Source organism: Bos javanicus, chromosome 26 (assembly GCF_032452875.1).
Source record: "Bos javanicus breed banteng chromosome 26, ARS-OSU_banteng_1.0, whole genome shotgun sequence".
Taxonomy (NCBI): domain Eukaryota; kingdom Metazoa; phylum Chordata; class Mammalia; order Artiodactyla; family Bovidae; genus Bos; species Bos javanicus.
In genome coordinates this window covers 9,072,591-9,099,724 of record NC_083893.1, presented here as the reverse complement: position 1 = coordinate 9,099,724, position 27,134 = coordinate 9,072,591, and the positions used below count along the sequence as shown (strand labels likewise).

General features: G+C 45.8%; 1 protein-coding gene across 20 annotated transcripts in view; it reads left to right on the top strand.

The window, feature by feature from the left end:
• Positions 1 to 288: 288 nt before the first annotated feature.
• SGMS1 (sphingomyelin synthase 1) overlaps positions 289 to 27,134 on the top strand; it is a 325,269-nt gene continuing 298,423 nt past the window's right edge. For 12 of the 20 annotated variants that reach the window (XM_061402698.1, XM_061402697.1, XM_061402696.1 and 9 more), the window contains exon 1: positions 289 to 559. The gene's annotated coding sequence lies outside the window, so the exon portion shown is untranslated. Of the gene's footprint in view, positions 643 to 16,849; positions 16,984 to 23,172; positions 23,323 to 27,134 lie in introns of those variants that run through there. The other 8 variants (XM_061402686.1, XM_061402691.1, XM_061402685.1 and 5 more) reach the window with 6 other exon arrangements.

The following is a 27,134-nucleotide window of genomic DNA, read 5'->3' as shown; positions in this document are numbered from 1 at the left end:
TGGCTTCCGTCCGGCCTCACTAAACGGCCCCCGAAAAATGTGCAAGCAGGGCCTCTCTCCTCGGTGGAGAAAACGGCCGCTTCCCGAGCTTTCAGCTACGAAAATGAAATAACGGTGCCAAGCCTCGCATGCCCCTAGGTGCGCGATCTGGCCGGGGTCCCTCTGGGTACGGGGACGAGCTCCCTGCAGACCCCGCCCGTCCGCCCCGCCCTCCCAGCTGCCGCGAACACCCGGAGGAGCGGATTTGCGTAGCGCCGGCAGCTGGGCCGGCTCGGGCAGCGGACTGGGCATGCTCGGCAGCCGGGGAGGCTCGCGGTGGCTAGTCGGAAGCGTTCGCACCAGCTAGGCAGCGGCCGGGGCAGCGGCGGCGGCGGCAGCGAGGGGCAGCACGGGAGCGGGAAGGGCCGGCCAGGGAAGGCTGCTCTTTCCTAGCGCCCGGCGAGCCGGACAGAGAGCGCAATCCGGGTACGGAGCTCCAACGCTGCCCTGCCCCGGATTTCATTCCGCGGCTGGGGGCTCGGCGAGCGGAATTCCGGCGGCTGCCGCGACTCCGGTGCAAGTGAGTCGGGCGGCGGGAGAGAGCCGATCGCTGGGGAGCAGATCGGACACCCACCTCCGGGGCCTGGCCTGACGCCAGGAAAGGTGTGCCGGCAACCCCGGGGCGAGGGGGCGTGAGCGCAGCCCGCTCAGTGCCTGGCGCGTACCTGGCTGGCACTCCCCCCGCGCCGCCGCTCGGGGGGTGCGGGGGGGGGGGGCGGTCCCGCAGCTGTTCTCGGGGCGACGAGGGGGCGGGCCGCCTGCGGGGCTCCTGGACCTAGTTGGGGCGGGGAGAAAGGCGGGGGCGTCAGCGGGCACCTTTTCAGAGGTCCTGCGTGCGGACTGGAAGGCTGCCTAGTGTCGGTTTGGGGCGAGCGGACTGTAGCGGGGCCGAAGAACCTTCGGACAGTGGCGGGCGGGTGTCGGGAGACCCGCAGATCCGACCCCAAATCACGGCCCTACCCCCACCTGGTGGCGGCGTGACAGTTGGTACCTCTGGGTCCGATCGCAGCCGGCCAGGCACTCTGAGTTTCGGGGTACCTCCCCGCCCCCCTCCCCCGCTCGATGTCGGTGGACAACATAACAGGTGGGACCCCTTTCGCTGAGCCAGCCTCCAGGTTTGGGGGCGGCTCTGACACCCGGCGGGGCTGCCCCCCACGCTTGAGGGTGCTTAGGGGTAAGTAAGGCCTTGGAGGAGCCATCAGCCAGCCTGGAGCTGGACATTCTTTCCAGGACGCGGCTTTTCCCGTGAATGAGGGGTCTCCGCGATTCCGAGGCGACTTGTCAAGGGCAGAGCAGCGACAGCAGGGCTGTTTCTCCCACCTTCTTAGCCCAGGCTCGGGTTTTCTGCTTCCTCTGGTGGGTCTGGTACGGTGTCCTGGTCCACTAACGGATACACACTGGAGGCTTCTTGTTAAAGCTTGTTTCCGTCTCCGGAGCTTCGAGTAAAATTCGGGATGAGGCTTGCCAGGGGTGGAGGGAGTGAAGAGAATCCTTGCAGGAGCTTCTCAGATGTTTCATTTCACCTTCAGACAGTAGCGACTTCAGCGGTACACTCTTACGACACGAAGAGTGAAGGCTGCTTTTCTGAAAAGGAAGTTTATTTTCTGTGTTATGGGGCCTGCTTACTATTCTAGCTCCGTTGACATTTACCTTCCCGGGCCTTCAGAGCTGTTTGGACAGGTTATTTTGCTTGCAGGTTATTTTCCGTGCAGACTTGGGGGTGTTTTGGGGTTGGCTCCCTGGGTGTGGAAGTGGCAGGTGCCTATCATGGTGTGCTGTGAACTCCCCACGCTTCCAGGCACCGGGGGTTGAACATTCAGGGAGCTGGGGACCGAGCGGGCAGAAAGAGAGGAGTGGGACTAGTGACGTAGCAGCGGTGGGAGTTGCCTAGGGCTGCCCAGACGGAGCGAGGTTGGTTGGCTGTTTTGGCTGGTGCGGAAGGGGAGAGGGCTGGGCGTTTCATTGGTTCGGGGAGTAAGGTGTTGACGGGAGAAGCCGGGCGGGGGATGGGTCCCTGTCTGGTCAGTGCTCCAAGGGAAGCCCAGGGATGTTTAGTGATTCAGCAGGTGGCAACTTTCCAGCCCTGAAGCCATACCTTGGCCAAGCAAGCCAGCGGCAGCTGCTTGTGCCTGCTGTCAGAAGCGCCAGCTTCTGGGGAATCTCCAGGAGACTTCTGCCTGTAGCAACTGACTTTCCTTATCTTGCTTTTTGTGTATGACAGGAGGCCCTGGTCTTTTGGGTTCCTTCCCCGCCTCTCTTAAAATGTGTAGCATGTTTTTGAACCTCTCCAGTTCTGTTACCCTCTGAATAGCAGGAAGTGGCAGCTGCCACCACTCACAGTTTATTAGTTAATGTGCAGAAAAAGCAATATGTAAAGCAGAGAAATAGTCTGTTCCTTCTGTTTCTGCTTCAGAGATTAGGAATTTACATTTTTAGTTAAATAGTAGGGTCTATTCCTGCAACTCTTCATTGCTGGTAGTGAGCTATTTCAAATAGCAGAAAGCATGAAAAAATTAATTAAAGGAATAGATAAATTGACATTAAAAGGACACAATTATTAAAAGTGTCTTAATCATTGGAGGATCTCTAGCATTTTGCACAGTGCCTAACTCAATAAATGTTTATTCGACTGAAATTTAAAGAATTTTTCATAATAAAAGCTTGTTGGTAAGTTTTGACACCTAAAGAACTTTGTATGTTTTCAAATGTCAGAATTGCTTATGTTGACCTTAGACATTCAATTTTAGCTTGAAGCCTCAACCCTTTTACTTTTTCCAGGTGAGGCCCCTTAATTTTCAAATTGTGACACATCCTTCAGGTCAGCTGAAAAAACAGGCAGGCGTGTTTTGCTAACTTATCTCATGAAAATCTTGAAGACTCCTACATATAACCGTTATATATATATATATATATATATTTTTTTTTTTTTTTTTTAAACCTAGAAAGTGGTCTAATTGCATATCAAAATGCTTTATTTACAAAACTTCATTTTGTACAAAACGTTTCAGGACAACTGTAGAGTTCCTAAGCATTTATTATCACATTATCAATGAAAAGTGCTGCCATAGAAAAGACAAAACAGTGTTTGGAAAATAAAAATTCTCGCTTATTTGCACGGGGGATCGTTGGCCCTGTCTTCGAGGGCGGCTGGAGTGTTTGTCCAGTTCTCTCTGTGTTTTGCCTTTGCTATTCTGTTCCTTCCTCCAGTTGTTAAGCTGTTTCTTCTTCATCTAAAGACATACTTTCCTGGCATGGACTTGCTGACTTAAAGCTGCTGCATTTTCTCACATAATTTCTATTAACAATGGCCTTTATTTTTTAATTGTCCCATACACTTTCCCACCACTTCATATGATAATTGTTCGATGGTCCTTGGAAAAATGGGGAATGGTGGAGTTGGTGGGGGATGCTGGGGAAGGGGATGTGACAGATTATAGTTGGCTCTTTCTTTGCCTTTTTTGGATGGTCTCTGTAGCCACAGCAATCTCTTCTGGAAGGACTGTTAAAATATGCCCAGTCTTAAAGATTTTGGACTTTCTGTTAAGGCTCTTGGTAGGGAATATCAATGGTCACTTATCCTCTCTTACCACATCCCATCCCAGGAGTTGGTGATGGACAGGGAAGTCTGGCTGCAGTCCATGGGGTTGCAAAGAGTCAGACACGACTGAGCAACTGAACTGAACCACATCCCATGAATTTTGACTGTAAAATATGCCACTTTAATAAGCTACCCAATTGCCAGAGGACCATATTTCGTATCAGCCCATTTAGACAGGGGAGTTGGGAAGCAGCACTGGATGTGGGGGAGGTGCGGATGAAGAAAGGGGAAGAGAACAGTGAGTGGGGTCAGGGAGATGGCTTGGTTTTGTAACTATGACTTCTGGTTTCAGTAAAGCAGAATCAAGTATCTTATCAGTGTGTGTGGCTCAGTCTGTGCTGGAGTGCTCTGCTGCCCTCTCTAGTATTCTTCCCTCCGCCAGTAAACACACCACACACACATGGCCTCAGACAAATTCACAGACCCACACATGCACACACATAGTAACAAGAGACACAGACACAGATGTAGACACATGTATCTTTTGCCAAAAGCTAAGCATCCCAACTTGTTTTTAAAACCAATATGTCACACAGGGCTCAGTAGCAGGTTGAATTTGGGGGATCTGAAATCACCCTAATCATGTATTTGAGAAAGATTCCCCTTCTCTCTTTCCACAGCAAGCTGATCTGTCCCGCTTAACCCGCAAAGCTGCTGGGGGCTTTCACTGAAGCAAACGTTAAATGTAGATGTAACTGAAGTGGTTTTCACCTTTTAGACTTTCTGGTGCTGGGGTTGAGTTAACGTTCCTCAATTTGGGGCACCAGATCTCCCTGTACAAAGCCCCTTTCTTGTTTTGTATTTTTCCTTCTTTCCTAGTCTCATTCCCTCTTTGTCAGAGGAACTTCCTCTCGAGTTGGGTGTTCTGGGGTATGTCTGTATCCTTGTCAAAGGTGTTGTGTGCATGTTTTTAGTTTAGGTAAATAGTGCTGTGCTGCTATAGTTTCATTCAGTTGCTTTTCCATTCAATATTAAAACTTTTATTATGGAAATTTTCAGACATTCATAAAAGTTGGAAGAATTTCATTCAGCAATGTATTTGCTACCTGTGGTTGGCATAGGTTTATCCAGTATGGTATGGCTGGCCTGCTATATACCCACTAATCTCACCATTTTTCTAATTATGTACACTTAGCTCACCTCCATTCCTGCTACCATGAGCAAAGCTGTGATGGAGGAATATCCTGGAGCATCTCTTAATGATACCTGTGAGACTATCTCTAGGGCAGTGGTTCTTACAGTGGTCCACACTCAGCAGCATCAGCCTCACCTGGGAAGATACAATCAGGATCTAACCTAGACCTCTTGAATCAGAAACCCTGGGGACAGAGACCATCAGTTTGTGTTTTAGGGCAAGTCTTGGGTGTGCTGCAGTCCATGGGATCTCAGAGAGTCAGGCTCGACTTAGTGACTGAACAACGAACAAGCTTGGAGACTGTTGCCTAGGAAAGTTTGAAGACCACTGCTCTCAGTGTATGTACCCAGGAGTGGGAAGGCTGGGTTAAAGAGAACAAACCCCGATTTTTACTAAATACTGCCAAGTTAGTCTCCAGTGTGGCTGGATTGGCTGACACTCTCACCGCAGTGCATGACGGATTCCTGATTCACCACATCCTCTCTAGTGGTTGGTATTAACCATCTTTCTAATTTTTTCAGTACTTGATGGCTATAAAGTGGCTCCTTATTGTTGTAATGTGAATTTAGGTAATTTCTTAATGAATTTAAGCACCTTTTAATGTATTTGTTAGTTTTTACAATTTCTTTGACTTTAGTCTGTTTTTCTAATGTGTTGATTTGCAGATGTCTTACATATTTTGGATATTAATTTCCTTCTGTTATCTAAAGGCAGAATGAGATTGTCAATGGTTCTGTTCAGTTCACTTGCTCAGTTGTGTCCGACCCTTTGCCACCCCATGGACTGCAGCACGCCAGGCTTCCCTGTCTGTCAGCAACTCTCAGAGCTTGCTCAAACTCATGTCTATCGAGTCGGTGATACCATCCAACCATCTCATCCTCTGTTGTCCTCTTCTCCTCTTGCCTTCAATCTTTCCCGGCACCAGGGTCTTTTCCAATGAGTCAGTTCTTCACATCAGGTGGCCAAAGTATTGGAGTTTCAGCTTTGGCATCAGTTTTTCCCATGAATATTCAGGACTGATTTCCTTTAGGATTGACTGGTTTGATCTCCTTTTAGTCCAAGGGACTCTCAAGAATCTTCTCCAATACCACGGTTCAAAAGCATCAATTATTCAGCACTCAGCTTTCTTTATAGTCCAGCTCTCACATCCATACATGACTACTGGAAAAACCATATCTTTGACTAGACAGAATTTGTCAGAAATGTCTCTGCTTTTTAATACACTGTTTAGGTTTGTCATAGCTTTTCTTCCAAGGTGCAAGCGTCTTTTAATCTTATGGCTGCAGTCACCATTTGCAGTGATTTGGAGCCCAAGAAAATAAAGTCTGTCACTGTTTACATTGTTTTCCCATCTATTTGCCATGAATTGATGGGATTGAATGCCACGATCTTAGTTTTTTGAATGTTGAGTTTTAAGCCAGCTTTTTCACTCTCCTTTTTCACTTTTATCAAGAGGCTCTTTAGTTCCTCTTTGCTTTCTGCTATAAGGGTTGTGTCATCTGCATATCTGATGTTATTGATATTTCTCCCTGCAATCTTGATCCCAGCTTGTGCTTCATCCAGTCGGCATTTTGCATGATGTGCTCCACATAGAAGTTAAATAAGGAGGGTGACAACATACAGCCTTGACGTACTCCTTTCCCGATTTGGAACCAGTCTGTTGTTCCATGTCTAGTTCTAGCTGTTGCTTCTTGACAATTTCAGTGGTAATTTCAGAAATTTAAAATTTTGATACAGCCCAATGCCATTACTTTTTGCCTTTTTCACAGTAAGAATCTTAAGATGTTCTTCCTTACTCCAAGTTACAAATATATTCTGTAGTTTCTTTTATCAACTGCCTACTTTTACCTTCACAATGATGGCTGTGATCTGTTTGAGGTTTGTCTTAATACATGGTATAAGTAAGGAATTCGGTGTTATTTTTTTCCTTTCCATTTTGTGAGCCTGCTACTGCTAAGTCACTTCAGTCGTGTCCAACTCTGTGTGACCCCATAGATGGCAGCCCACCAGGCTCCCCCGTCCGTGGGATTCTCCAGGCAAGAAAAACTGGAGTGGGTTGCCATTTCCTTCTCCAATGCATGAAAGTGAAAAGTGAAAGTGAAGTTGCTCAGTCATGTCCGACTCTTCACTACCCCATGGACTGCAGTCCACCAGGCTGCTCCGTCCATGGAATTTTCCAGGCAAGAGTACTGGAGTGGGGTGCTGTCGCCTTCTCCATTTTGTGAGCCAGTTTCCCCCAAATCATTAAACTATATCCCTAGTATTTTAGGGATAAATGTGGAACTGCGTCTATCATTCATCAGATTCCCTTATGTTTATTTTCTTCTACTTTATTGATTTATAATCTATGATTGGTAAACTTCACTTGTATATTTAAAGTGTACAATCTAATGGTTTTTTTTTTTTTTTTTGGCCTTGGCCACATCTCATGCTACGTGGAACTTCCTCAACAAGGGGTTGAACCTGCACCCTCTGCAGTAGGAGCATGGAGTCTTAACCACTGGACCACCAGAAAGTGAAAGTGTTAGTTGCTCAGAGGTGTCCAACTCTTTGTGACCTGGTGGACTGTAATCCACCATGCTACTCTGTCCATGGAATTCTCCAGGCAAGAATACTGGAGAGGGTAGCCATTCCCTTCTCTAGGGGATCTTCCTGACCCAGGGATCGAACCAGGGTCTCCTGCACTGCAGGCAGATTCTTTACCATCTGAGGCTCTAGGGAAGCCCCCAGTTTGATGAATTTTGACAGGATGTGAACCTCTGAAACCACCACAATCAAGATCCAGACCATTGCCCTCACACTAAAACTTCTCATTTGCCTTTCCTCTCACTTTTGTCTCCAGACTCAGGAGGCCACCACTGGTTTGCTTTCTGCCACAAACAGGTTCATTTGCATTTTCAGATTTTGAGATTCTTCACAGGGTTTAAGTTCTCTATTCTGTCCCAGTCATCTGTCTATTTCTGTGCCAGATTATTTTTATTATTATAGCTCTGCAGTGTCTTGCATTTCAGAGCTTATTTATTTGTGGACCTTTCCTCTTTCATATACATTTTGGAATGCTTATCAAATTCTTAACAACGTCTTAGAAACGCAGTGGCATTGCATTGAATGTATAGTCTAACACGGGGGAGAATCGACACCTCTTCCTCCCCAGTTGTAATGCTGTCCATGAACATAGTGGCCCCATCTTTTTCTAATGACATTCAATTGAGCTTAAATTTTCTCTATCGTAAGATTTTGTTTTAAAACAAAAGTAATGTATTGTTTTGAGGAGAATTTGAACCTGGACTTAGTCTGAACTTTAGAGGAAGGCAGAGTGTATGGGCTTGGGAGACAGATCTTGTTTCAATCTCCATTCTCCATTCACTTGCCTTAAGTGACACTGGGCAAGTTCTCTCCTTTGGTGGCCCCAGGTTTCTCCTTCCTCAGGCTGGATGCCTGCAGCCTCCTCCCCAAGGCTGCTGAGCCGCTGAGGGCTTTAAATGAGATAATGTAGGAGAGGCAGGGAGTACAACTTTGAAACATTTGCTGGTTAGTGAATGTAGGTGTCATATATCTCCTGTGAGTGAAAGTCGCTCAGTCGTGTCTGACTCTTTGTGACCCCATAGACTATACTTACAGCCCATGGAATTCTCCAGGCCAGAATACTAGAGTGGGTAGCCTTTTCCTTCTCCAGGGGATCTTCCCAACCCAGGGACCGAACCCAGGTCTCCCGCATTGCTGGCGGATTCTTTACCAGCTGAGCCACCAGGGAAGCCCAGTACCTCCCCTCGTGCTGACTTTAAATAGAACAGACTTCATACTTCTACTTCTTAGGGACTGATAATAAAGAAGTGTCAGAAAAGCAAAGTGAACAAGTCTACTGATGAACTGTGTAACGCTCCCCAAGTCTACTCACGTAAGTCCATGCTTCTACCTCGTTGTGACTGGGGAAGAAAGACCAACATATACGACACAGTCAGGGGCTTCCCTGTTGGTCCGGTGGGGCTTTGCCTTCCTGCTCAGAGATGGCGATTTGATCCGTGGTCTGGGAGCCAAGATCTTACATGCCTTGTGGCTAAAAAACCAAAACATAAAACAGAAGCAATGTTGTAACAAATTCAATAAAGACTTTACAAATGGTCCATATCAAAAATCTTAAAAAAAAAAAAAGAAAGAAACAATTAAGGAACTCTATGTGGCAGATGGCTTATAATCAAGGTTAAGTGGTGTGGTGCCAGGGGAGTAAGGAGTAGGGAGAAATGCTGCTCGGTGAGGAGTGGTTTTTTATTAATTTTTAAAATTTCAGTTCAGTTCAGTTTAGTTGCTCAGTCGTGTCCGACTCTTTGCAACCCCATGAACCACAGCATGCCAGGCCTCCCTGTCCATCACCAACTCCTAGAGTCTACCAAAACCCATGTCCATTGAGTTGGTGATGCCATCCAACCATCTCATCCTCTGTCGTCCCCTTCTCCTCCTGCCCTCAATCTTTCCCAGCATCAGGGTCTTTTCAAATGAATCAGCTCTTCGCATCAGGTGGCCAAAGTATTGGAGTTTCAGCTTCAACATCAGTCCCTTCAATGAACACCCAGGACTGATCTCCTTTAGGTTGGACTGGTTGGATCTCCTTGCAGTCCAAAGGACTCTCAAGAGTCTTCTCCAACACCACAGTTCAAAAGCATCAATTGTTTTGTGCTCAGCTTTCTTTATAGTCCAACTCTCACATCCATACATGACTACTGGAAAAACCATAGCCTTGACTAGATGGACCTTTGTTGGCAAAGTAATGTCTCTGCTTTTTAATATGCTGTCTAGGTTGGCCTGGAAAATCCCATGGATGGAGCAGCCTGGTAGGCTGCAGTCCATGGGGTCGCTAAGAGTCAGGCACGACTGAGCGACTTCACTTTCATTTTCACTTTCACGCATTGGAGAAGGAAATGGCAACCCACTCCAGTATTCTTGCTTGGAGAATCCCAGGGACAGAGGAGCCTGCTGGGCTGCCGTCTATGGGGTTGCACAGAGTCGAACACGACTGAAGCGACTTAGCAGCAGCAGCAGCAGCAGCAGCAGGTTGGTCATAACTTTTCTTCCAAAGAGCAAGAGTCTTTTAAATTTAAGTATAGTTAATTTACAATGTTGTGTTAGTTTCAAGTGTACAGCAAAGAGATTAAATTTTACACATACACGTACATGTATTCTTTTTCAGATTCTTTTCCATTATATGTTGTTATACTATATATAGCTCTCTGTGCTAAACAGAACATCTTTGTTTACCTACTTTATATATAGTAATGTGTGTATGTTAATCCCAAACTCCTAATTTGTCACCCACCTCCCCACCCGTCCCCCTCCTGCTACCCACTCTGGTAACCATGCGTTTGTATCTATATCTGTGAGTCTATTTCTGTTTTGTAAGTAAGTTCTTTTGTGTCATTTTTTCAGATTCCACATGTAATTGATGTTACATGATATTTGTCTTACCTCACATAAGACAAATATCTGACTTAGCTCACAACATGTCTAGGTCCATCTGTGTGTGTGTGTGTGCTCAGTTGCTTCATCATGCCCGACTCTTTGCGACTCCATGGATTATAGCCTGGCAGGCTCCTCTGTCCATGGGATTCTCTAAGCAAGAGTACCGGAATGGGTTGCCATGCCCTCCTTCTGGGGACCTTCCTGACCCAGGGATCAAACCCGGGTCTCCTGCATTGCAGGTGGATTCTTTACTGCTGAGCCACTGGGGAAGTCCCTATGTCCTCCATGTTGCTGCAAATGGCATTATTTCATTCTTTTTTATAGCTGACTTTATATATATGTATGTATATATATATATATGGTGTATATATGTACACACCACATCTTCTTTATCCACTTACCTCTCAGTGAACATTTAGCTTGCTTCCATATCTTGGCTGTTGTAAATAGTGCTATGATGAACATTGGAGTGCATATATCTTTTCAAATTAGATATATATGATATATATGTATGTCCAGGATATGCCAGATATTTGCTCAGGATTAGGATCTCAGGATCATATAATAACTCTGTTTTTACTTTCTTAAGGAATCTCCATACTGTAGTCCATAGTCGCTGTATCAATTTACATTCCCACCAGCAGTGTAGGAGGATTCCTTTTTTCTGCACCCTCTCCAGCATCTGTTACCTGTAGACTTTTTAATGATTGGTGTGAGGTGATACCTTATTGTAGTTTTGATTTTCATTGCTTTAATAGTTAGCAGTGTTGAGCATCTTTTCACATGCCTGTTGGCCATCTATATCTCTTCTTTGGAGAAATGTTTATTTAGGTCTTCTGCCTGTTTTGATAGGGAGTTTTTTTTTTTTTTTTTGCTATTAAGCTGTATGAGCTGTTTGTATATTTTGGAAATTAAGCCCTTGTCGGTAACATTGTTTGCAAATATTTTTATCCTAGCTTGTAGGTTCAGAGAAGGCAATGGCAACCCACTCCAGTACTCTTGCCTGGAAAATCCCATGGACGGAGGAGTCTGGTGGGCTGCAGTCCATGAGGTCACTAGGATTCGGACACGACTGAGCGACTTCACTTTATTTTTTCACTTTCATGCATTGGAGAAGGAAATGGCAACCCACTCCAGTGTTCTTGCCTGGAGAATCCCAGGGACGGGGGAGCTTGGTGGGCTGCCGTCTATGGGGTCGTACAGAGTCGGACACGACTGAAGCGACTGAGCAACAGCAGCAGCAGCTTGTATGTTGTCTTTCCATTTTGTTTATGGTTTCCTTTGCTGTGCAAAAGCTTATAAATTTAATTAAATTCCAGTTGTTTATTTTTGTTTTTATTTCTATTATTCTAGGAGACAGATCCAAAAACGGATATTGCTGTGATTTATGTGAAAGAGTGTTCTGTCTATGTTCCCCTCTAGGAGTTTTATTTACATTTAGGACTTAAGTTCATTTTGAGGTTACTTTTGTATATAACTTTAGTGTATGTTCTAATTTCATTCTTTTGCATGTAGCTGTCCAGTCTGGAAGAGTTTTGACTTGACTTGAGTAGAATTAGATTACAGGGTAGTGAAGGGGCCTGAGAAACAAAGTGTAATTAGCATTTCTGTCCAAGATTTCGGGAGCCTGGTATTGAACGATATGACAGTAGATTTTGTGCCTGAATTTTGACTTAAAAGTCATTGCTTTGGAATCAGTGATAAGTGACTAGTATTGCCTAGGTAACTAACAGCTCTCTGTCATTTAATATAGAGGTTAAGAGCACTGTTCCTGGGCTTAAGTCTTGGCCTTACTATCTAGGAGCTGTGGAACCTTAGGCAAGCTATGCAGGCCTTCCATGCCTCAGTTTCCCTAACCCTCACTGGTGGGTCTCATAACAGCAGGTACCTCAGAGGTTGAGGACCGTAAGTAAACCTTTGTCAGGTGCTTAGTCCCTGGCAGAAGGTCATCACAGTATAAATGCTGTTCTTATGACTACTGTTGCTAATATTCATTGTCTTCCTCTCGTGTCTCCCTTGAGGTGTGTGAGGCCTTATGCTCCAGAGTTGTTGGATGTCCAGAAAGACTGCTGGAGGCACAGTCCTGTAGAGAGAATTTTTTTTTTTCCCCTGCAGATTGCCGGGCATATAGTGGGAACTTACGTTGTAGGCTGAGCAAGTAAATGCACGATAGACTGTGAAGCCAGGCACTGTCTCTCAGGCGCTGTCTCTTGGTCCTGAATGTCCTCAGGCAGGTGACTGAACCTGGGCCTCCTGCATTGCAGGCAGATAGATTCTATACCGTCTGAGCCACCAGGGAAGTCCCTTGGGAATAGCAGAGACTTGCAGTTCAGGACAAGGAAGCCATGGCAAAAATCATAGGCAAGTCCAACAGGTAAAGGAGAGGTATGCTATTTTATAGAGAAAAAAGGAGGAAGTTAGAAGGGTAGTTTTGAAGGAAAGTCCATTGGAAAAAGGTGAGAGTTCAGAGTGATGTTAGTCTCTCACTCACTGAGTCGCTGGGGTGTAGTTGATGTCCTATAAGGAGAGGTGATGTTCATCTTTTCCTGTTTCACATTAGCATGCTAAAAGCAGGTTTTATTTTGCTGTATTCCTATTTTGATTAGACCTTTTATTTTATTTTTTTCTTTTTCTTTTTTAATTTTATTTTATTTTTAAACTTTACAATATTGTATTAGTTTTGCCAAATACCGAAATGAATCCACCACAGGTATATCTGTGTTCCCCATCCTGAACCCTCCTCCCTCCTCCCTCCCCATACCATCCCTCTGGGTCGTCCCAGTGCACTAGCCCCAAGCATCCAGTATCGTGCATCGAACCTGGACTGGTGACTCGTTTCATACATGTTTCAGTGCCATTCTCCCAAGTCTCCCCACCCTCTCCCTCTCCCACAGAGTCCATAAGACTGATCTATACATTAGTGTCTCTTTTGCTGTCTCGTACACAGGGTTATTGTTACCATCTTTCTAAATTCCATATATAGACCTTTTAGCAAAGTAGTAATTATAGGGGTTCATACTTGTTGAAGATTAACTGTGTGCCAGACCCTGTGTAAGCCCTGGACTCTTGTGACCGTCCTGTAAGATGGCTGTTATTATTATCCCCTTTTAGAGATGAGTGTGGAGTACAAGTAATTTGCCCAACTAAGTAGGAGGGCCCTGAGGAAGTTTAGTGTTTGAGGCCTTTGCCAGTTGGCAGCACTTACCAGGGTAAGTGCTGTTGGTATGGTGCCATTATAATTACATAGAATCGGGAAACACACGTTAGCCTAGCAGGGCAATCCCGTGACCTTGGAGGTTTATCAGCCTACATAGATGGTTCTCAGATTTCAGCACATATTAGAATCACCTGGAGGCTTGTTAAAGCGCTTGTGCTGGGTCCACTTCCACCAGAGTTTTGGAGGCAAGTATCGATAGCTTGGGCTGGGACCTGATGGTTTACATGTCTAACATGTTCCCGGATCATGCTGGTGCTACTGGCCTGGGACCACTCTGAGAACCACTTCCATAATCAGTACTCACGTAAGTGAAGTCAGCTGCTCTTACTTCTACTTACAGTCAGGTGAGACGATTGCCGATTCAGAAATTTTAAATACTGTCCACCTCATGAAATAAAAACTGAACTCACGTGGTCCAGTTTATCTAGGCCAGCAGAGGGATGTCTGAGCCAGGCCAGGGCAGTGGAGAAAATGCTTTCTGTCCTTGCCAGTGTTTTCTGATATGGGTTAGATGGATGAGGACCCAGGGTGGAGAGAAAATTTGGAAATGCAAGTTAAGGCTTAATATTAGAAGCATGAAGTGCCATCTGGTGCATTTCATCCTAGGAAGATGCCTGATTTGTTTTTATTTTGTTATTTTCCACCCTCCCCTCTCCCTTCCATAGGCACAAAAAGGCTTGGTGTCCATCGTTTTACCCGTCTGGGAAACTTTACACGTGGAGAAATTAAAAATGTATGACGATGCGTAGCCTGATAGTAGAGAGACAGAAGATTGTCTTATTTGATGGGACTAATTGTAGTAGAAAATTACCTGTTTGTAGGAAAGCACTTAAAGAGAAGGGCTGCGCCTGTCTCCAGTTGTGAGGTAAAATAGCCACACTGTGTCCACATTTAGCTCGCAGGTGGAAAGCCCTCACCAAATGCATGATCCACTGTTACTCCAGGTGAAGTTTTCTGTTTTGCGATTAAAAAAGAGGGCATTTCCCTCATGTCAGCAGTGTTACACGTGAAACTGAGGAATCAGAACATTTTCAGATTGAAAGGTTTTTTAGGAGATGGTGACTTAGGATCACCTCAGAGAAGATCGTGCAGGTAAACTGGGAGGAAACGTTCCAGAGTTTTCCCTGTGCTCGTTGTCGGGGCTCTCCTGTGGCCCCAGCAGCTGGGATTAGCTGGTTTGCTTGGTGAGGTGATGTGGCAGGGCAGAGAGGATGGGAGAGGGCCAAGGGAGACTGGGGCGGCCAGACAGGCCAGGTGTTCTCAACCTGGGCTTTACAGCAGTGGAGGGTGAACGTGTGCTGGGGGTCAGCTATGGGCCAGACCCCTGTGGGGCCTTGAGATGCAGAAATGCGTGAGACGGGGTCTGGGTTCCCAAGGGGCTCGTGGGGGAGACAGGCACATCTGCAGGTAAAGCCACCACCAAGTGGTGGGCACAGGATGGCAGCTGCACACCAAGCCCCCTGGGGTGGCCCAGGGGAGCTGGACAGGGAGGTGGCCCACTCCTGGTTCCCCACGTGCCAGAGCACGTGAGACGCTGATACCATAGGGTAGCACAGATGGAACTAGATCTGGCATATTTTGGTTTTGTTTCCTTTTGTTTTTGTGGTTTCCATTTTAAGCGAGGGGATTTTGACTGCAGAGGGCCCACAGACGCTGTAAGAATCCGGAGCTGGGAGTGCCCTTCTGAGCCACTCAGGAGGTCAGGGGGTGCGTGCCAGTTGACTGACAACTGTGGCTAATTTTTAGCTATTTTCTAGGAACATAAAACCTGCAGAAGATGAATGGCTTTCTATCTTTAAGGTATATCAGCTTTTAAAAGGAAGATTCTTTATTAAAAGCAAGGTTCTGTTTGCCCTTAATTTCTGGCAAAGTGCTAAATTCCAGTTTCAGTTCTGTTTTCGGTGGTTTGCACTTCTCACTTTCCTTGTCCTCCCTTCTTCCTCCCCCTCCTCTCCTTAATGCCTTTACAAATACCCTGCCAGCCGGGCTATGACTTGGTGAACTTGGGCCTCAGCTTCCTTATCTGTAAGTGGAGAGCTTGGATTAGCTGACTACTAGTCACCTGGTCCCCACATCCGTGAGTCCTGTCACTGGGGGACACCTGAAAGAGTGACTGGCGAAGTTCCTTTCATCAGCCGTTTATTATTCTTTTAATAAAAAAAGTTATTTCAGAACGGCCTTCCCGGATCCTGTTAGTTGTGTATCCAAACCACTTTATAGAAACAGCAGTAAGCGGTTGATTCTCCACTATCATGTTTTACAGCTTGTGATCCATGTCCCTTCTGGCAGGCTGTCTGAGCTAAAGGTGCAAAATGTGCAGCGTTCAGTGCTTGATTCACGGGCCCGCTGTGTGAATCCGCAAAGGATGTTATAACAAATGTTACCTGAGGACAAAGCTATGGGATGTTACCATTAATCTCAGGTTATGGGGTGAGGGTGGGGGGTGCTCTTCAGCTAAGCTGGTGGGGGTGGGGCGGGCGGGGCTGGTTGGATGATACTCAGGTTAGGAATGGAACTTCCAAGGGTCACAGGTCAAGTGACGTTTGGGGGTGGAAGGAAAAAGTCCCAGGAGCTGAGAGGTGGAGAGAGAGTCACGAAGACTGTCCCCTGAGGAGGAGGGGAGGGTTGGCCGAAGGGCTCCCCCTTCCAGCTGCGGGGGACAGTAGCAGAGGCCAGAGGATCAAAAAGGGGAGAGAGAAAGCAGCTGGAGGGGAGAGGCGCTTTTACCCTCCCGGCAAACACAGGCTGAGGGTTTGCCTGAGGCCAGTCTGAAAAGCCGTCTGTGGGGTCGCACAGAGTCGGACACGACTGAAGCGACTTAGTCTGAAAAGGGGGCTTGAGGCCAGAAGGGCAGAGTCTATTGCTCTGAGGGAAACCAGGAGGGATGGGCAGGCTGGGTGAGTGGAAGAGGAGAGGAGAGCCTCCGGCCGGCCTGCTCGGTATCCTGAGAGAAACATTTTGTCCTGAGAGAAAATCCGTGGCCTCTAGCCTGAGACAGGCTGCTGCGGTCACCTGAGACCAAGAGAGGGCAAGAGGGGACAGGTGCTGTCCTTTTGAGGCATGGACCTTCTCCTGTGGGAAATGGCAGCAATAAGCACTGCGTCACAGTGTTGTCACCTGAGGCCCTTGGGGCACGCAGGAGGCTGTGGGGGGCTGCTTCCTGGCTGTGAGGTGACGGAGGTGGTGGCAGAGGGTTACGGTTGGCCCTTCGCTTGACTAGGGGGTCCAGGAGGGAGACTGAGAGCTGGTGCCCTGGGACTGTCCATCTGTCCCCAGCTCAGTGGCCGTGAACTGCTGGGATTTTTTTACCTTGCGGTCTGTCATCCGATCCCTTGTTTTTCTTCCTCGTCTTATCCCAGAGCCTGTGCCTGTTCCCCGTGTTTGACCTCAGTCTCCTCACCCGAAGGTCCCAGGTGCACAGAATGGCCCATGCATGTCGCTGCCCTCCGTGGGAGCCTCCGTGGCAGCTTCGGTCTCTGGTGTAGGCCTTCAGACTCACTGGGACCAGCATCTCCGGCTTGGACGAGGCTGAGGATACAGGTGTGAACAAAGTCTCCGTGTGCGTGGAGTGTTCTTGGTGACAGGGTGAACACCACGGTCAAGGTAGCAAGTGTGAGGCCTGGCAGCAGGTCGGGAGTCAAAGCCTTCCTGTGCCGTGCAAGGGCTCTGTGCCCCTCAGAGGGTGGGTCGTCGGCATCTGCTGCACTGCCACGCTTTGTGCAGTGACACCTGAGTTCCTTTGAAAGGCCCTGGAGAGTTAGCAGCAGTTGTGCTGAGCTGACTTCCAGGTTTCCAAGGGGCCCTGGACATGGTGGACTTTCCCCTCCCTCTGATTTTAGAGACAGAGATAGGGTCGCATGAACACCCCAGGAATATCTCAGGCCTCCTTTTGGCCATGGGTTTGAAGACCCAATCAGTGGTTCGGGGGTTCTTATCGGGGTCCATAGGTGAATTTCAGGAAGCCACTTAAATCCGGTTTGTCATTCTGGGTGTGCATTTTTCTGGCGAGAGTGTCTAAAGCTTTCATTAAATCCACCGGGAAGAGCTCTGAAAGGTTTATTTTTATGAAAGTGGATGAAAAGATAGAATTGGGCCGTTGAGGGCTTCTCCTTATTGCCGTCTGTCCCCCTTTTAGAGGAACTAATGAGATGTGATTTGCCTAAAGCGGGGAGGCAGACACAGGCTGAGAGCCTCAGCACAGTTATCTGGGACTTGACATTGCTATGTCTTATGGTGGGAACACATTCAGTTATTCCTCTGGCAAAAAAGAAGCACAAGATGAAGCTCGCATGGTGGAAGACCAGCCAGCTCACTGGGAGAGGAGGAGGGGAGGCGTGTGTGATGCTGCAGTGTGTTTTTGTCCTCCACGGAGCAGGAGAAGGCTGAGCCTCGGGAGGAGAGCAGACCACCTGAGCAGATACTGCTTCTCAGATTTCTGGGTCTGATGGGTACACAGGTCTAGAGAGGACAGTGTAGGACTTTGGCTGTTGATGTCAAAGTCTCCTGTCTTAGGAGACTCCTCTGCTTGAGACTTCCACAGTAGTTTACCCAAATAATAGAGTTCATGACAGTTGGTGCTCAAGATGAGGGTAACTTTAAGAGGAAAGGCATTAATACTGTTATTTGATTCAGCAGTTCTACTCTAGGGGTTTATTTTAAGCAATAATTAAGACCATTATTTATCACAGAGATGTTTGTCATAGTGAAAAGTTGAAAAGCTAGTATACAACAGTTTGGGGTTGGTTAAGCAAATGACACATATCCAAATAATGGAATACTGGGCAACCGTTAAAAAGATTACCAGAGGAATATTTGTAGAAAGTTTTCCAAAACACATTGTTATGTATAAAGAGTTCTATACAGCATTCGTGAGAAATACACTCTTCAGAAAACACTGGTTGGGAGCCTCCTATGCGCCAGGAGCCCTGCCGGGTGCTGGTGACACAGGGATAAACTAGGCAGATATGGTTCCTGCTCTTTGACTAGCGTACAGTATCCTAGCAAAATAGTCAAGCCATATCGACTCTCTCATTAAGTTTTATAAATGCTCATAAGAGGACTATAAAAACAGTGACCCCTTAACAGACACGATCAACCACCTGTGAAGTCAGATTTTGTCTGTTATACCCGTTACTGGCTACATCCTTGACCTGAAATCACTGATTTTCTGGCGAGCTTGAGGTCAGTCACTGAGATATGTTACTGATAACGCCTTCGTGTTAAACCATCTTCCCTTCGCCACTGCAGTGTGAGGCTCTGCGGGTGAGAGGGTGGTGAAGCCACCGTCATACGGGGAATGGGGCACATTCCTGCTCTCCCTTCTGGCTTCTGTTCTCAGGGCTCGAGTTGTCACAAGCCCAGTCAGCAGTCACCTGGAATCGCCTCTTGTTCACTGTCTTCTCTCGTGGGCCCCACCTCATTCTGACTTGGGCCCCTGACTTGCTGTCATCTGCGGTGTTTTTGCCACTACGTGGAGGAGTGCTTCATTCTTAGAAATCAAATAATTTCAATCCCTTCTTGGAGCCTGGCAAAGCCTGGACTGGAATCCGTGCATCCTGACGCCCAGATGGGCATCTTTTCGACGAGGCAGCAGTGTGGCTGCTCCCAGTCACCCAGGGACAGCTCTTCCAAGCAGGTCTGTACCCAACACCAGCCTGCATTTCAAATTGGTGGCCCCACAAAGCTTCAAGAAAGCTAGATTCCTTCAAAGACAAACGGGCAGCAGATTTCTTGAGGAAGAGGAATTGAATCACTGAATCTGGTAGTGTGGCTGCCTGTCCCAGTATTGAGACCCAGTCAGACTGTCATTTGGTGAGCATGTGAAAGGGCTGCATTCTTGGCCAAACCCTGGGAGCTTCTACCGTGTGCGAGCAGGCCAGCTCCTGGGATCCACACAGGAAGGTATGTGGGTCTCTGCTGTCAGGGGTCCCTCTCCAGACAGAGCAGTCGAGATGGGTCTGACGACCACGCACTTGAGTGGATAAGATGCCCAGCAGGGAGTCAGGACGCATAGGTTCCAGTCCAGGCTTCGCCAGGCTCCAGGAAGGGATTGAAACTAGATGATTTCTAAGAATGAAGCGTTCCTCCACATGGTGGCAAACACCATAGACGACAGCAAGCCAGGGCCTGAGTCACAGTGAGGTGGGGCCCGTGTGACGAAAATGCGGTCACAGGGACTCTTAACAGTTTGGGCTAAAATGTTCAGGAAGGCAATCCCTGGGAAGGGTGGCTTTGAGGGCAGGGTCCCTGCTGCTGCTGCTGCTGCTGCTAAGTCGCTTCACTCGTGTCCAACTCTGTGCGACCCCATAGATGGCAGCCCATCAGGCTTCCTGTCCCTGGGATTCTCCAGGCGAGAACGATGGAGTGGGTTGCCATTTCCTTCTCCAATGCATGCAAGTGAAAGTGAAAGTGAAGTCGCTCAGTCCTGTCCGACTCTTAGTGACCCCGTGGACTGCAGCCCACCAGGCTCCTCCGTCCATGGGATTTTCCAGGCAAGAGTACTAGGGTCACAGCTACTGTCAGAATCCGTGTGAAGGTAACTGCTGGAGGCAGGGGGCAGCCTGTGCTGGCTGTTCAAGGCTGCTCAGCACTTATTTGCCTTTTAACCTAAGTTTGGCTTCTCTTTTTAGAAAAACTTTTTCACCTTCTCCTCCTCCTCCTCCTCTCCCCATCTTAGCCTGTTCCTTCCCTTTCTCTCTGACTCCTTTTGCTCCTCTTTCATTTAGAAAATATATAAGCAGAAAGAATATCCTTCATAATCCCACTACCCAGAGATAACTATTAATACTGTTGTTTGGATGTGTTTCCCTTCTATTTTTTCTGTAAATACTAGATGTGACATTGAATAAACATTTTCACCAAATGCCCAAGGATGGAAATGTTAAAATCTAAATATCACTGTTTCTAAAATTGACTTCTGAGATATGGAATATAAATCTGAAATTTTATAAATGTTATTAACAATGCTAATATGAAAAATTATAACAGAGTTTGACATTATGCCACAAGAACTTCATTTTTCAGCATGTATGATCAGTGTTGTGAACATTTTTGAACCTGGGTAGGTGTTGACTTTCAGCTGAGGTGGAGGAGGTAGGAGCAAGGCTTTTATTCATTTATTTTATTTATTTGGTTTGGTTTTTGAATTGTTTTTTATTATTTTGGCTAGCTGTCCATCTAAGATGCTGTAAGGGGTAGTTTGTATCCAGCTTACTGAACTTTTGAGCAGTGACTGGCATTTCCTCTTTAACTCCTGGACATAAAGATTTCCTTGGTGATATTACAGTTTCCTTTGAAGTTATCCCTCACCCTGGCTTAGTGTGGTATGCAGAGGAGAATATGTCTAGATGATCTCAGAAGCAGAAATAAAATCTTATACACATTTTCCTTTGATATTTTGGCCTGTGATTGCCGCTTCCCACAGCCAGCTGAGAGAATAGCGCATCCCTAAGCCTGGGCTCTGGAAGTGTGGCAGTGGGGCAGTGTAATTGGCTTTTAAGGTAACAAAGCTGTTTTCCAAATCTCCATCTGCATCTCAGCTTTCACTACCTGCACACCAATTTCAGCATCTCCCCTGGGGAAGAATGACAAAAGAATCTTTACGGAGGTAATATGTGAGAAATGTTTGCTCCTTCAAGGCAGCTCAGTTCCCAACAATCGACTACTTTGCCTACAAGCAACCCTGGGTTGTCAGCAAGCGGGCTTTTTGATATTGTTAGTAAGTGTCCTGTGTCAATGCTGTTATCTGCAAAGTGCAGTGTTAGAATTTCCTTTTATGCAAACAGCCTTTTCAAATATGTAATAACCAGCCTTCCCATCCCGTCTTTGAACATCTTGTGTAAGTACATGACAGAATCCCTTGGGCGTCACATGGTTTGCCTTTGGGTGGAGGAGTGTTTTCTTCTGAGGTATGCTTCTGGAATGCTCCCCAGCATTTGGAAATGAGTCTTCGGATGTTAACAGGAACTGTCTGAAGGCTGTGCCTTGTTCATGTTGCTGATGCTGCCATGCTGATGTGTAACCTGAGTGGTGAAGCAGTCACTGATCACATGCCTGCTCACGAATGCTAGGAATGACATTTGAAGAAAGCCTTCTGCTCTTTGGCCTTCTATGTTAAAATCAAAGATGGGACTTCAGCCAAGAATGGTTACTGGAGACAATTGCATTGGATCCTCAAACAGAAATATATGTATATACATTGTATATGTATAGGTCTAAAATATATTTCTAAGATGTGACTAAGCAAATCTATAGTTTGCTTTTAGAAAGTACAAACATCTTTTATTTATTATTCTAATTATGGTAAAATATACATAACTTAAAATTTACCATTTTAACCATTTTTGAGTGTACAATTCAGTGGCATTAAGGACATTCACACTTACATACAACCAATACTACCATCTGTCTTCAGAATGTTTCCATCATCCCAAGCTGAAACTTTGTGCCCATTAAATAATAACGTTCCATTCCCTCCCCCCTCTATCCTCTGGCTATTGTACTTGCTCTATGAATTTGACTATTCTAGGTACCTCATATAAATGAAATAATACAGTATTTGTCCTTATATATGGCTTATTTCATGTAGCATGTTTTCAGGATTCACCCATACTATAGCATATATGAGAATTTACTTTCTTTTTAAGGCTTAATAATATTCTATTGTATGTAGACACCCTACTTTTCTGTTTGTCTGTTGGTGGACGCTGGGATTGCTTCTGGGACGTTTCTTCTACCTTTTAGTGTGAATAATGCTGCTGCTGTGAATTTCTTGGAGTGAATCATCTTTAAATAGACTTTAAAAAAAGAAAAATCTGTGCCATTTTGTGATCAGTTTTATTAGAGGGCTACCACGTCCAAGTTTGGTCCAGGAAATGCCTACCTCACAGACATGAAAAACACCCAAGTACTTTCAACAGCGTTCAGCTGAAAGCTTTAGTGTTTACTTGAGGTCAAGAGAGCAGTTTCATAGGAGTTGTGAGCGGTCTCGTCAGCGGACTTGGCAGCAGCCTTGAGTGAGGCCTGTCAGGGTTCTTGGAAAACGGCCTGATGTTTTCATACCTTTTGCCTTGCTAGCTTTGCCTGTCAGTACCTCAAGAAGGAAAAATCTGGCAGTAGCCCTGCTTCCTCAGCTCAGTCTTAGCTGCTGAAAGTCTCATTTGAACCCTTTCTGGATATATAGATAGGGTTTATGTAAGGGGTTTGCTCTTCAGTGAGCCTGTCTCTCTGTCTGGAGGGGAGCTCAGGGTCTGGGCTGCAGGCTCTGTGTATCCCACAAGCCCTCTAAATTTAAACTTACATATTTTTCAAATCAGTGTGGTAGGGGAGGTCTGCTGGAGAATATAGGGCAGCAGACTCTCCCCTGACTCCATTCAGTGGGCCCCTGGCTTAGTGGTGTCTGGTCATCCTTCAATGACATCTGCGATAATTTCTGGAGAAGTGGGAAATTGAGGTTCGTTTCCTGTTTTGTGGAAAAAGAAGTGAAATGTTTTGTACTTTGCAGGGTAGATAACAGTTAACTGTAATTAACCACGGTTTAAATGAGGCCAGTCAAGTCTGTTTGCTTAAGCTGCTCATGTTTTCTCAAGACAAAGGATGTATCTGAACCCTGTCCATGAGTTTACTGGTAGCATTGTGGATTAAAAATATATATTTATTTTGTTTTATTTCTTTGGCTGTACTGGGCCTTACTTGTGGCACTCAAGATTTTTTTTTTTTTTTTTTTTTTAGTCGTGACATGGGAACTCTTACCTGTGCCTCGTGGGATCTAGTTCCCTGACCAGCGATCAAACCCAGGTCGCCTGCATTGGGAGTATAGAGTCTTAGCCACTGGGCCACCGGCGAAGTCCTAGCATTGTGAATTATAGTTTTATACTAAAGGTCTGTTTCCTTACTGCATGCTCTTTCTTTTTGTTCAATTAATTATTGTCATTTCTCCTGGTCTTTTTAGTGACACATATGTGTATAGGTTTGTAGAGTTGTGGAATAGATTTTAAAAGGTCCTCGATTTTAATAGGTGATCTCTGGAACAAAATAACATACATGTTTAATCCTCAGTCGTATAATTTTTATATGCAAAAGAGACTGATGGTATCTTTTGACCATCAGTCAAATATTCTACTTCAAAGAATAATTGTAATACTGTCTGAATCAATTTTTTGATTCAAAATACAAGATATAATTAGGGATGTGTCTTTAGGAAAAAAAGATAATTGGGGTCTTTTTGTGTCATTAACATTTTGAGTGTGGCTCACTTACCTGGCAGTGTGTCGGGTATCTAGGCAAAAGCTTCTTTATCTTCCTTCTTGACTGTCAGGGAGCTCCTTTCTCTCGTTTCCTTTTCCTTCTTTGGTTCTTGGGGACTCCGTGTATTCCTGTTCTCTGATCTTCCCAATTGTTCCTTCTCTGACTCCTTCCCTATTTCCTCTACCTGATTTGTATGTACGTGTGCATGTTTCCTGAGGTACGACCCTCAAGTCTCCTTGCTCAGCAGCTTGGCCTATGCAGATTCCTGCAAGGGGCCACTTCCCTTTCTCAGAGGTGGGATGGAGGAGGTTGGGGTCCACCTGGTAGAAGGAGCTCTCGTTCCTTATAGTTTGGGACATGTGGTCAGAGTAGTTTAGGTCCTGATACCCAGACTGTGTGGGAAGAAGTGGCGGAGAAAGTGCAGACCTGTTTGTACCTAGGTCTCTATTTTAGGAGTAAATTTATTGATATATAGATTAAATTTGATCGTTCCATTTTCTAATTTGTATTTCATTTCCAGACTTGTTAATGCTACTACTACTGGAATAAGCAGCGGTCTGTATTTCAAATTTAATGCTCTTTCTAATTTTTGAGAATTCAGTAAATAATAAAATCTCAGCCTGCTCACAAAGGCTCTGGTTTGTCTTATTCCTCTGTTGACATGTAGAGGGTGAGTTTTGTACACTGTCCACAGTAAGAAATGTTTAAAGATAAATAGTATTAGAAAGTGACTTTAAGAATTCATTTTTTTCCTCTCATCGATTTGTTGCCAGTTGCATCTTTAAGATCCCTTCAGATGTTATGGCTGTTTAAAATAGTTACACGGTATTTCTTTTATGACTGTAGAGGATTGTACAGTTGAGTTCTTTACCACTCAATTTTGCTTATTACTTTGAGTTAACATTTGGAGGTACTATTTCTGACACTGTATACTTCAAGACTATAGTTTCTTGGATTTTTTTTTTTTTTTAATTTACTAAACTGCCTGGTGGAGATTTTCTTTATCAGATTCACTCATTTGTGGAGCCCAGATGTTTATGAAAAATGAAAGGGAATATCGACTATTGGAAGGCACACAGCACGGTGTAATGAAAGTAAAATCAGGGCTTTTGAGTCTTGGCAGAGATGGGTTTGGGTGCCTGCTCTGCCATCCCTGACAGCAGGATGTTGATCTAATGGCTTGAATTATTTGAATCTTAATTGTCACATCTGTAAAATGGGGGCAATAAGGCTCATCTCACAGAGTCACGATGGGGTCGTGTCTGTAAACGCCCAGCACATCGAGGATGTAGAGTAAATGGTAGTGATTGATACTAGCACTTCCTCTCCTGAGGCCAAAATGTACTAGAAAGTGATTATAGTTTTCTGTTATTTTCTTTTATCATTTACCACTTTTGAGGGTATGGAGGTAGACATGAGGAGAGTCTAGAGTGACTTGAGAACCTCATTTTATTGTTGGATTAAATTTATACCATCTACGTGTCTGCATTTCTTTCTTTCCCCTGATTGCTTCTTTCCCCCGCCTGTGAAATATGGTGTTAAAAACAAGTTACAGTAAGATTTTCTCTGTATAGAACCTTTGTAAATGAATCAGTCCGACTAGCTAGTTCCTTCCCCAGGGAGTAGAGGCTTTTCACTTATTTTTTCCTCATTTTAAATATTTTTACTATGAAAATATTTTGAACAACTAGAAAACAGAATAATATAATGAACCCTCAATTTTGTTGGGTGTTTGTTTGATGTGTTTTGGTGTACATGTGTTATTATTATTATTAGTTTAAATATCCTATCTCCACTGGACTATAAGTTCAGAGACCTTGCTGTCTGGTGCCTAAGACAGTGCTAGGTGAGCGACAGGCTCCAGATAAGCTCTGTGCGTCCTTCTCCAGGGCCTGGCCCTCTCTTCTTCCCAGAGGTAACACTGGTAGGAGAGCAAGGAGGAGGAGAAATATCATGCTGGGTTTAGCCAGTGATACAAATATGTGTAAAATCAGGACCACCCTTGAGGATTTCAGTGCCATGATGTAAGATAGGACAGATGAATTCAGAAATAGCTCCTATAGAAATCAGAACATTCTCCCTGCGTTTGCAGAGCCACAGAGTAGCTGGTTATCGGAAGTAACTGTTGGAATGAACTTTAATGAGCATGGATGGGCCTGGACTCTGTAGGCTGACAGGACAGTTGAGCCTGAGCTCAGCAGTGGGAACAGTGTTTCCAGGGACTGGAAGGAGGTAGTTCAGGCCTGGACTCTGTTATTGGAAGGCAGTGGCAAAGAAGAGTAACGTGGCCGCGGAACAAGACTCCTGGGCTCTTACTACATGTGAGTCATATGACTAGGCCCTTAATGAGGCAGTGTAGTATTCTAGGTGAAAAACTGACTTTCTGGAAGCATACGATCCAGGATTAAAGTGAAGTTCCCTCTTTTGCTAACTGTGTGGCCTGAGGTAAGCCACGTAACCTCTCTGAGCGTCAAGTCCGATGTGAGGGCCGTTCCTATTTTGGCTAGTGAAGGTAAGAGCACTGAACTGAGTTCTTGCCCAGACCTTCCATCTTGCCTAGACACTCCATCTTACCTGTGGGAATTCACAGTAGGCAGGTAAATGTTGAAGAGTGTGACTTTTCGGTTGGTCACAAATGTACAGGATGACCTCAGACACGTGAAGGCATGTATAATGACACAGCACAAGTGAACTCGCCGTGCCCGCCATGGCTGTACTTCTCGAGGGTCTTGTGAGAAGACCATCCTCTTCCAAGTCGTTAAGACAGAACCAGGGAGGCATCAAGAATTCCTGCCCTGTTACCCCCGTCTCTCCAGCCCCAGAGCAAGGTCCCTCCACCTCCTTACCATCTCTTGTGTTCATCTGTATTCCCAAGGCCTCATTGCTGCTTGCCTGGATTTCTGTACGTACAGCGCTCCACCTCCTGCCCTGCCTTCGTTCCATTCTCCCAAATGTTGTCACAGTCCTTTTCCTCAGCTGCAAGGGTCACCATGTGAGTCCTGCTTAAATATGTCCATGCTTCCCAGTGCCCTCAGGAGAAAGCCTGAGCGTGAGTCTCCACTGATGGCCCCTTGTCATCCTCTCAGGTACTCTTTCCCTTCCTGCGTGGGTCCTGCTTCCACACCTTCTGCCCACTTAGAATGCCTTTCCCCTGCTTGACTCATCTCATTTGTTCTCATGGTTCAAGACTTGACTCACCACCCTCCTAACCCACTCTGTGGTCCGGGCTGGGGTTTCCCCTATGCCTGCCTCCATTATGCCACCAAGCACACTGGGCTGTGATGGGCTACTTAGCTGTTTCCAGAGTGAACACACTTGAGAGCACAGCCTGTTTTGTTAAAAAACAAAAAACAAAAAAAAACTCATGCTTCTTTGTACCTAGCCTGGTGTCTGACACATTGACGGTTCTCAAAAAAGATTAGTGAAATATACATGGATAAGAAATT